At 38.7% G+C, this 10,913-nt stretch overlaps 1 long non-coding RNA gene across 1 annotated transcript in view; it reads right to left on the bottom strand.

Annotated features, from left to right (window-relative positions):
* The window catches only part of LOC129505349 (uncharacterized), a 32,195-nt gene extending 21,939 nt beyond the window's left edge, over window positions 1–10,256 (bottom strand). Inside the window, exons 1-2 of the long non-coding RNA XR_008663510.1 lie at window positions 9,985–10,256; window positions 8,228–8,358 (exon numbers count right to left, since the gene is read on the bottom strand). This is a non-coding gene — a long non-coding RNA (uncharacterized LOC129505349). The remainder of the gene's footprint in view (window positions 1–8,227; window positions 8,359–9,984) is intronic.
* Window positions 10,257–10,913: the final 657 nt, after the last annotated feature.

Genomic DNA, 10,913 nt, shown 5'->3' on the forward strand with positions numbered 1-10,913 from the left:
GTCACTAATCACTAGGGAAGTGCAAATTAAAACCACAATGAGATACTACTTCATGCCCATTAGGATGGCTTTATCAAAAAAATATTAATAAAATAAAAGTGTTGGGGAGGATATGGAAAAATTGGAACCCTTGTGCATTACTGGTGGGAATGTAAAATGGTACAGCTGCTATGGAAAATACTATGGTGGTTCCTCCAAAATTCAACATAGAATTACCATATATCCAGCAATTCCACTTCTGATATATACCCAAAAGAATTGAAAACTCAGACTGGAACAGACATTTGCACACCTAGGTTCATGGTAGTGTTATTTACAAGATAGCCAAAGGTGAAAACAACCCAAGTGTCCATTGAAGGATGAATGGATAAATAAAATGGTGTCTATACAGACAATAGAATATTATTCAGCCTTAAAAAGGAAGGAGATTCTGATACATGCTACAATATGGATGAAACTTGAAGACATTATTCTAAGTGATATAAGCCAGTACAAAAGGACAAATACTATATAATTCTCCTTATTTTAAGTACATAGACAAAAAGTAAAATGGTGGATGCCAGGGACTGGGATAGAGGGAGAAATGGGGAGTTAGTGTTTAGCAGGCAAGGAATTTCAGTTTGGGAAAATGAAAAAAGTTCTGGAAATGGATAGTGGTCATGATTACACATAAAACAATGTGAATGTACTTAATGCCACTGAACAGTATACTTAAAAATAAAGTTGTAAATTTAAAAATAACCATAAGTATTTTCCCCAACACCGCCACCAAAAACCAAAAAAAATCAGTATTTCCCTAAGTATATAGTATTTATCAGCAAAATTTAGACAAGAAATCTGATTATGTATGTGTTTAGTTACTCTCAACTTGCATCTCCTCCATTCTTTCCTATCTCTGAATAAAACACCAGTTGATTAAACCAGAGAACCTGATATGCCCCCATCCCTCATCTCCTATCCAGTTCTTCACCAAGTACTTACTGTTCCAACTCTAGAATTTGTCTCTACCATTTATTCCACCAATACTTCTTAGTCCTTAAGCCATTATCCTCTCTTGCATGGACAACTGCAATAGCCTGTAATTCTGGTCGCCCTACTTCTGTTCTTGGAAGGAGTTAGGGGACAGGGATGAGGAGGGCACTCTGAACTGAAGAAATCTGTACAAAGCCATGTAATTGTTGTCTTTTTAAAGTACCATGGCACAACTGCAAGTGGGTCTACTGGAGGAGGGATGATAATGGGAGGTCCTTAGATTTTCTGGTTTTTGAACGAGTCTAGGCAACTGACCTTTAACAAAAAACAATGCATTAAGTATCTGCTTTGTGCTGGGTACTGCATCAGGCACTGGGGACCCAAAAGGGAACAAAACAGTATCTCTACTCTAAAAGAAGCTTATATTCTAATTGTGGAGATGCACAGTCAAAATACGAAGTACCATTAAATTTGACTGGGTTATAGAAGGCTTAGAGGAGCCTGATCTCAGTCTCCAAAGATGAGTAAGTGATATCCAGGTAAAGAAGTTAGGGATGCTTAGGACATGAGAAGAATTGTTCCAGTTAGAAAAAAAAAAAAAAACAGTATATGCACATAAACAAGAGATATGGTAGAGTGTCACATGGTTGGGGAATAAGTTATATAGCTAGACAATATAATTGGGTTGAGGTCATAGAAATAAGAAGGGAACAGAGAAATTTCACATGAACCAATAGACTGTCATCCAGCCGTGCTTCACACAGGCTGGAGTATGCATAATTTAGGGATTAGAAAGGTAAGCACAGTCCAGAGCAGTTTTAGTAGTATTTTGTTGCCTCTTTCAAAACAAGAGTTTGTCCCCAACTATTAGGGTGATTTCATTCTTTGTTTCTATCATATCAGCCAATTACTTTACCCTCCATTCAATATACCCAGTAGTTTTGGATTACTCAGAGCTTCTGCTTGCACATTTTCTGTTCACTCAAGAGTTCACAATACAACCCCAAACCCCTCATTTCTATTTCTCTTTTTTGGTGGGTCAGAGACCCTGGCTTCTTTACATGGCAAGGGACACAGCTACAGGCAGCTCTGGGCTCATGATCCTAACCACTCCATAACCAGCAGGCAAAACTGGTTCTTTCAGCTTCCGTTTGAAAAATCCTAGGGGAAGGACTCAATGACTTTACACTGGCTCATTACCCAGTCCTTAGGCCAGTCTCTGTGATCTACAGAACATGATGTACTATATTTGGCCCAGCTTTAGTCACATGCCTACCCCTGTGGCCAGAGTGAATGAGGTCTGTTCTGCGATAAAGAAGAGTCACAAGAATATTCTGGAGCAATATTGATTCCTTACTGAATAGCTTTCCTTTCCTTCCAATGTATATAAAAGTTCATTACAGTAGCTCACAGAATGACTGGACCAACTCTATGCAAACTGAATCTTTTCTGTATTTTTCTGTGAGATATTTTTGAGTGTTTTTAAGTTATTTGGGAGTGTTTTCATACTTGCAGATTGTTACTTCAAGAAAAAGTCAGTAAAGTTGGCTAGTAGCAGGGAAGCTAAAATCCTGAAGAAAATGAGAAAAGACTCAAGTGCAGGTATTTCTTAATCCTGCCAGTAACTATACATTAGTGTCCCTTCCCTTGCAGGTCCCTCTGTGCTGACCAGAGAGTGGGTCAGCATGAAACTTGCTACCAACTTCCAGGAATTGTTGGAGCAGGAAAATGCACCATAATCAGTCCTTTTCCCAAAATCACGGCGGGGGGGGGGGGGGGGACTTGAAAGGATACTTTGCTCTGATAGAAAAATATTTCAGTATTTAAAATATTGATTGTGAAAGTCTTAGTTCCAGCCTCCTTGGTGCTGGGGCTTCTGAAACATTTGGAATTAAAATGGAGAACAGACGTGAGATAGATATGTATATTTATTTATGTATGCAGAAAATATATCTGGAAAGATACCAAAACTATAAGAAAGCTTGATCAAGGATAGGATAATCACTAGGACAGAGGTGTTACAGCAGCAACAAAAAAAAGAGTCAATCGTATTAAATGAAGACTCTTATTTTATGTGCTGTTTATGCTTATTTTACCCATTATTGGATTATATAACACTAAATTCTCAACAATATTATATTATTATTGCATATTACCATTTTATCCTGAAAGCTTGCTCATAAATACTAAAATCCTGAATCCTCAACAAATCCACATTAAAATCCATTAACATTATAGGCAGTTTCAAAAAACATTAAGCATTTTTCTTTGAAAATGTAATTCTATTTAGTACTGTTTGTGGCAGATTTACCACATGTTTATTGCTACTCCTTTCTAAGACCCAATAAAAAAATACATTCTAAGTATACAGAGTTATAGATACAAAAAAAATAGAGAAGACCGTACAATAGGGGATTGCACAGATTATAACCAAATTTTGGAAGACTGCAGATAGAGCCAGGGTAGTGATAAACTATAGCCTAAAATTGCTGTAGGAGGGATGAAAGCCAATTCACCCTAACAACCCCTTGAAAAGTTAGGACTTAGAGGCACCAGGTGCTGCAGAAGGTGGGGGCAGTGCTCTGTTCTAAAAGTGGGATTGTTGAAAGCTTATATGTGCAACATACCCGAGTGCTACACAGCCAGGCAACTGCTACCCCAAAAAAGAAACTAAAGTTTATTCTTGGAAGTGAAAGGCAGGAAAAAAATTAAGTGAAAGGACAGTAAACTTCCAGTCTCCTTTCCTTCCTTACCTGTTCCCAGAACAGTGGCTTCCAAGTAGATGAATGCTAGGTAGGAGATTGGCAATTTCATCCCCAGAGAAAGTGAATGATACAGACAACAACAACAAAAAAAAAACCTTTACATACATTTATATTATGTCAGTTCTACAACAACGTCCGCATCTCCCTATGTGAAGCCTACTATTTGACAAACCCTCCCATACACCTACCCACACATATATACAGTTTCCAATCAATATCTCTTAATATAAACGAATCCAAAGTTCATCAAAATGAAAAAAAAAATAATAGGGAGAAAAGTCAGTGTAAGAAAAAATATTTTAATTACTAGGATTCTTAGGAGAGATAAGGTATTATAATTTATAAAACCAGAATAGGATACTATGAAAAACAGCTCTAAAGCCTTAGGAAGTGAAAATTATAACCAAAATAAAGATAAATTTTGGGAAACAAAGTTGAGAAAGTCTTTGGAAAACAAAACAAAACAAAGATAGAAAACAGAAGGGAAAACATAGAAGACTTTGGGAGGAAACCAGAAGGTAATAGGGGTTCCAGAAAAAAAAAACTGAAAATAGCAGCAAACCTGGGTGGCTCAGTGTTTGAGTGTCTACCTTCTGCTTAAGACATGATCCCGGAGTCCTGAGATTGAGTCTCGCCTTAGGTTCCCCAGAGGGAGCCTGCTTCTCCCTTGCCTATATATCTCTGCCTCTCTCTCTCTGCGCGTCTCTCATGAATAAATAAATAAAATCTTTTTTTAAAATTTTAGAGAGGGCAGCCCTGGTGGCGCAGGGGTTTAGTGCCGCCTGCAGCCCGGGGCGTGATCCTGGAGACCTGGGATCAAGAACCACGTCAGGCTCCCTGCATGAAGCCTGCTTCTCCCTCTGCCTGTGTCTCTGCCTCTCTCTTTCTGTGTCTCTATGAATAAATAAAATTAAAAATCTTTAAAAAAAAATAAAAAATAAAATAAAAATCTGAGAGAGTAAATTATTTGTCCTAGAAGTTTATAACCAACCAACCAATCATGTGAACGCAAGGTCTCAAAAAGTATATCTGCCATGCACTTCTAAGGAACTGCTGGATAAGGTACTCCAGAAGAACAAGAAAAAGAAAGACACACAATTAAAACAGTTAATCCAACATAGAAAAATGTCAAAAGTGAGTTCTAAGAGGTGTGCCCAAAACCTGCTCTCAATTGGAGTAAGAGGAAGTGGGGGCTCAGAGTGAGCTCTCCAGAGGGGAAAAGGGAACTGACTGGTTATCTGTGATGTTTGAGCCTTTGGGAGGAAAAAACTGGTAGTGATACAACAGCTCTAGGTGAACAACTGAAATAATGATCAGTTAGAAGAAAACTATACTGTGGAGGGAAAAGGAGGCAATCATTGGATTCCAAAAAAACAGCTACACTAGGAAGCAATGATTAGAGAATAGTATCTGTCACTGCAATTTTTCATAGGCAATAATGTAAACACTAGGAATTATGTTCTAGAATAATAAGAGGAAAAGAAACGGGATTGAGAATGCTAAATCGTCACCTCAGATAACAAAAAGTCCATAAAGTCTAAAATTGACTCATCAGAAAATAGAAAAATAAGCATTTTACTAATGCCAGAAAAAGCATCTCAGAAACAAAAAGAAATTGGGAGATGGTTTTCCTGTTAGTACTATTTAATATTTAAGTAAATATTTTGATATAAACTAAACGTTTTTTTAAACTAATGTCAAAATACTGATACTATGCAATGGGTGAGTTCCAACTCTTTTGGTCCAATGGAGCAAACACTTTTTTGTCACAGAATTTTCTCCTGCAAAAATGATCAGGCATTGGAAGCAATGAGAGATACGTGCTTATTTACAGTTCTCTTAGCCCGAAGAATAAGAATCTTCAAGTTCATGTTCCTTAGTCGATACAAATCTCAAACATAAAGTTTTCCCTAAGAGGAAATCCTGCACTGAGTATCCTGGAGAACCTGAAGAATTAAGATGAACTGGAGTCAAAGGAGGTTGTCTGTGGCCTTTAAAGTCTCACGGCAGTATGAAAACCATCTAAAGATAACTAGACCCGAGGTCACCCGAATCCAGCAGAGTGCTATTTATAGCTGTATGGTAGATCCCAACTTTGTATTCCAGTCATAATATAGTACAGAATTAAAGATCTAGCATAGTTCGAGTTTCTCCTATTGAGATCTAAACTGAATTTTGGATTCAGTAACTAGCCAATGTAAAAAGGAAAAGACTCTGCCTCTCTCAGAGACCTCAGCTAACCCTTTCTCTATGGTCAGTTTAGTTAACCCATGACAAAATCTGCAGGAAAGCTAACATATGACAGAGCCTCTCACTTATGTTTAGTGTTTTTAAGAGCTGTGGGGTGGCTCATGACCCCAAAGAAGCACTCTCCTGAAGAAAATATTTTTCCAAATCGGAGGCTTCCAAATCTAAATTAGGCTGCAACAAGCAGGCTACAACATGTATATGACCTTATTTTGTGCGTGAATATACTAATACCATGATATCTTTGGTACTTATGTTGGAAGAAGGTGCATCTCTACCAAAAGACCAATTAGTGTTCCCATGTTTGTTGCTCTGATTCCATGAGATTTTAATCCATTCTGTATCCATTTCCTCCTTTAAGAGTGAGATTGACAGCTAATCTTGAGTCATAATGAGGCAACCTATGCTTTTCACATTTTCCCAAGGGCTGAAGAATTTTCACTAACAGAAGCTCTCTGGTTTTGTACCACAGAAGTCTTCCCAGCAGACTTTGTGGAAAAAAATAATCCAGCCTCCTTCCTCTAAATCAGTTTTCAGAAAAATGTAAAAATGTCTGTCACAAATGGTACATCTCAAGATTTTATATCTAAACCTGAAACTCCCAGGAGCACCATTAGCCATCCATCCTCTCAACACATAATGTACTCTTGGACAACTTGTGTTCCTATCAACTGGGACACTTGAATATTTCAAATGCACATTTCTGGGCCCTACTCAGATTTACTGAATCAGAATTTCTAAAGAGGACCAAGGAATACAATTTTTTCTCTCAACTCAGATTATTCTTTTCCTACATCAACAGAATTCTAATTTAGTATTGTGTTGTTTGTGTTTATTTGTCAAAGGTTAGCATGAGATATACACAAAATCTCAGGTGTCTTTTTAATGCTATTGAGAACATTGTCTATTTTATTAGTCAATGTTCTTTGGTATCCATGGAACAAAACCCCTTTCAGATTTCAGAACTAGATAAAAGGTTTTCTCTCCTGTGAACTGGTACGTTTCCTTTATTAGACTAGTTTTTGTCCAATTTGGCTGACCATCTAAATCACCTGGGGAAATTTTTAAATATACACAGCTTCCCAGATTCCATGTAAGACCCATTCATGAGAATCTCCAGGAGAGAGAGGATCCATGGGATACTAATAATTGACCATGTTCAAAAACTGTGCATGGGATGATGTCTATAGATAATTCACCATGATCACTTTTTGCCTTGACTTCCTGGAACCTAGTCTTGAATCCATTTTTCTTGGAATACAGTTCCTTTTTTTTTTTAATTTTTATTTATTTATTTATTTATTTATTTATTTATTTATTTATTTATTTGAGAGAGAGAGAGAGAGAGAGGCAGAGACCCAGGCAGAGAGAGAAGCAGGCTCCATGCAGGGAGCCCGATGTGGGACTCGATCCCGGGTCTCCAGGATCATACCCTAGGCTGAAGGCAGTGCTAAACCGCTGAGCCACCCGGGCTGCCCACAGTTCCTTTTTTTTAAAGACTTATTTATTTATTTAAGAAGGGAGAAGAGGCAGAGGGAGAGAGAGGATCCCAAAAGACTCCTGGTGAGAGCCCAACTTGCTCTGTCTCACAACTCTGAGATCATGACCTGAGCTGAAATCAGGAGTCAGAGGCTTAACCAACTGAGCCACCACGCACCCCAGAATTCAGTTCATTAATATAATTATTCTCCTTTTCTTTCCCCCATTTTATTACTTGTCTCAGTATTTTTTTAATGAATTTCAACTTCAGAGGAAATAGTTTATAATAACATTGTCCTTTGGACCAGCACATTCCTTGCAAGAGCATTTAAGCCTAAAATAAATCAGTTATTAGGATTATAGAATTTAAAAATTTCATCATTCAGTCCAGGTTGTATGGAGGCTTCACAGGAAATTACTGTTTGAAAAACACTCTGAAAATCATTGTTATTAAATGCCATATACATAATTAAGCTCCCAATCCCCTTTCAGCCTATTGCTGTGGGTACTCCCAAGACTAAATAACATTGTTCTTCTTTTATTTACCACCTCAAAGATTGAATCCATTTTAGTGGATTATCATGCTGAACAATTTCCAGATGTATGCTTGAGCTTGAATCATTCACCAAAGCCCCAGGCCTAAATCCTTTGCTAACTGCAGAAACTCTTCATTTGGCTGTCTCCCAAAGACCACACATCAATGTGTAGAAACTCAATGCAATCCACAGTTTCACATTCCTGATTACTATCCTCTCCCAACTTACCCTTTGGGTAAATAGCATCACCATTCTTCCACACCTCAAGCTGAATTAGTCCTTGGTCACTCAGGTCTATTAATTCTCACTCCACTTAGCAGAGCAGTATTTGTGCTGTAATTTGAAGATGTAGATGCAATCTGAAAACCAAAGAAAATGCCAGTGGTTATGAGTGATACTCAGAAGGAGCGATAAATTGCCTAGGGAATAAAAGTGACTTGTTTCACAGGGACAAAACTAAACATTTGCCACAGTCTCAGGGACAGAGCCCTTTCTCTTTCCCCATGCTCAGTGCTTATGCCCCAAACCAAAATAAACTACTAACTGATTTCCCCCTATATAACCTATTCTTGTTTCTATTCATCGTGGTAATGGTTTAGAAGTAGTATTTGTCCAGGGATCCCTGAGTGGCTCAGCAGTTTAGCGCCTGCCTTCGGCCCAGGGCGTGATCCTGGAGTCCTGGGAGAGAGTCCCACATCGGGCTCCCTGCATGGAACCTGCTTCTCCCTCTGCCTGTGTCTCTGCCTCTCTCTCTCTCTCTCTCTCTCTCTCTCTCTCTCTCTGTGTGTGTGTGTGTGTGTGTGTGTCTCTCATGAATAAATAAAATCTTAAAAAAATAGTATTTGTACAATCAATTCTTCATCTATAGAAAACAAATGATAACAGTACCTAACTCAATTAGTTGTTATGAGTATTAATTATCCATAGTGTTTAGCACAGTGGTTGATACCCAATAAAAATTAGTTTCTATTATTTTGTTGTTACTGTTAACAGAATATATTCACTTATTATTATTTCACTTTGATTTATACCAATTAAGCTCCACAAAACACCTAATTTATTCTCTAGTAAAATCTTGCATAAGATTATGATATTTTATAAAGTAAAATACACATTCTTCATCTTGGGAATTAAAATCTAATGGTTGTAAAATCTTAAACTATTTTGCTGAACCTCTGTTTCCTTATTTTAAATAGGAAGAACAGTAGGTTCTAGGTTGAAATGAAGTTAGAATTAATGTATATCAACAGCACCTGGGAAGCTGCAACAAATTACATACTTTTTGGTTGTTCTCATCTGTGCTGTAAGTTTTGTCTTAGAGCACACAGGCTGATTAAAATAAGGAAACAGGTCCAAAGAATCCTTGGCTACCACCCCAGGACCTTGATTCTACTAGGCACCAAGCCATCTACCATTTTTGATGGCTACAAGATATCAACTCAGTTCAACTAGTCACAAATTCCCTGAGGCAGAAGGCCTTCTAATGTTAGAGACCCCTTAGGAAAGCATTTTGCACAGAAAGATGCTTTCATTAGTTCATTCTCAAGTGAGAGTGACCTACTAGGTGGCCTCCCTGGCAGATAAAATTGCTCAGTTATTTTACGAAGAATCCCCCAAGTCTGCTGCTATGATTTGCATGTGACACTCTCCCCAGGAACCGCTTACCTACTACCATCTTCCTGTCTGTTCCTGAGAACTAGGACCCTCCTAAAAGCATAACAAATTCCAAACTAAGACCCTCTCTTCTGTGTCTGCCAAAGACACCCCCAGAATCCTCACCCATTGCCTCAAACACAAGTCACTCCATCCTCTCTTACTCTCATTCACTCATGTTCATGCTGCTGCTGGATTTTTCTCCCCTGATCTAACCACTTCCTGCTGTTCCTCTACCCCCAGAACTTTTACACCATGTTCCCTGGAGTTCCTCTGGTGGTTCATTCTTATTTGTCCAACACCCCTTCTTCCACACCTAGTAATAAACTCACCCTAGCCACAGGGAAAAGCACGTGACCAAAATGAGCGACCAAAAATTGACCCAGAAGTGATCATGCTCCCAAGCCAGATGAGTCTAGGTATCTCTTTGGGATTATTCTGACAGAACTTCCAAGTGGCCATGTTCTCTGCCATGTAAATACAGTCCATTTACCTTGTAAGGGAAGAATGAAGCAAGCTGAAACAAGAGACAGGAAAAAAAGGAGATATGCTGAGCGTCCCTATGATGTCAAATGCCTGGTTCTAGTATCTTTCTTTTTTTTAAGATTTTTATTTATTTATTCCTGAAAGACACACAGAGAGAGGCAGAGACACGGGCAGAAAGAGAAGAGGGCTTCCGGCATGGAGCCTGATGTGGGATTCGCTCCCAGGACCTTGGAATCACGACCTAAGCCAAAGGCAGATGCTCAACTACTGAGTCACCCAGGTGCCCCTGGTTCTAGTTTCTAAGATCCACAATGCACTCCAGTTCCCGAAGTTTTTTTTTTTTACTCTTGTAACTTTTAGCCCAATATATCTTCTTTTCAGTCACTTGCAACTGAGAGAATCATGACTAACATAATCCATTCCATTACAAACAAACTCCCCTACATCCTCAACTGTTACACCAAACATCCCCTTCACCAATTGCTATGACTCTATCATAGCCCTCCCTTCAAACTACCAATTTCCTTCAGCTCTCTTAGGTGCAGCTGACAATCCCTTCCCTTTCCAAACCATTACAGTGCCACCCTACTCCTGAGAAACCCCTGCTCCTTCAGCCATCTTTCCCTCCACCCTTACTGCCATTAGTCTCCTCATTCATTCATTCATTCATTCATCCAGAAAAGGATTCTGGCTCCCAGTCTTCCTTGCTCCTCTCCTGATCTCATCACCCATGTGGGAGAACCTCCATTCATGGCCATGACTGCCTTGTCTCTAG

Source organism: Nyctereutes procyonoides, unplaced genomic scaffold (genome assembly GCF_905146905.1).
Source record: "Nyctereutes procyonoides isolate TBG_1078 unplaced genomic scaffold, NYPRO_anot_genome, whole genome shotgun sequence".
Lineage (NCBI taxonomy): Eukaryota > Metazoa > Chordata > Mammalia > Carnivora > Canidae > Nyctereutes > Nyctereutes procyonoides.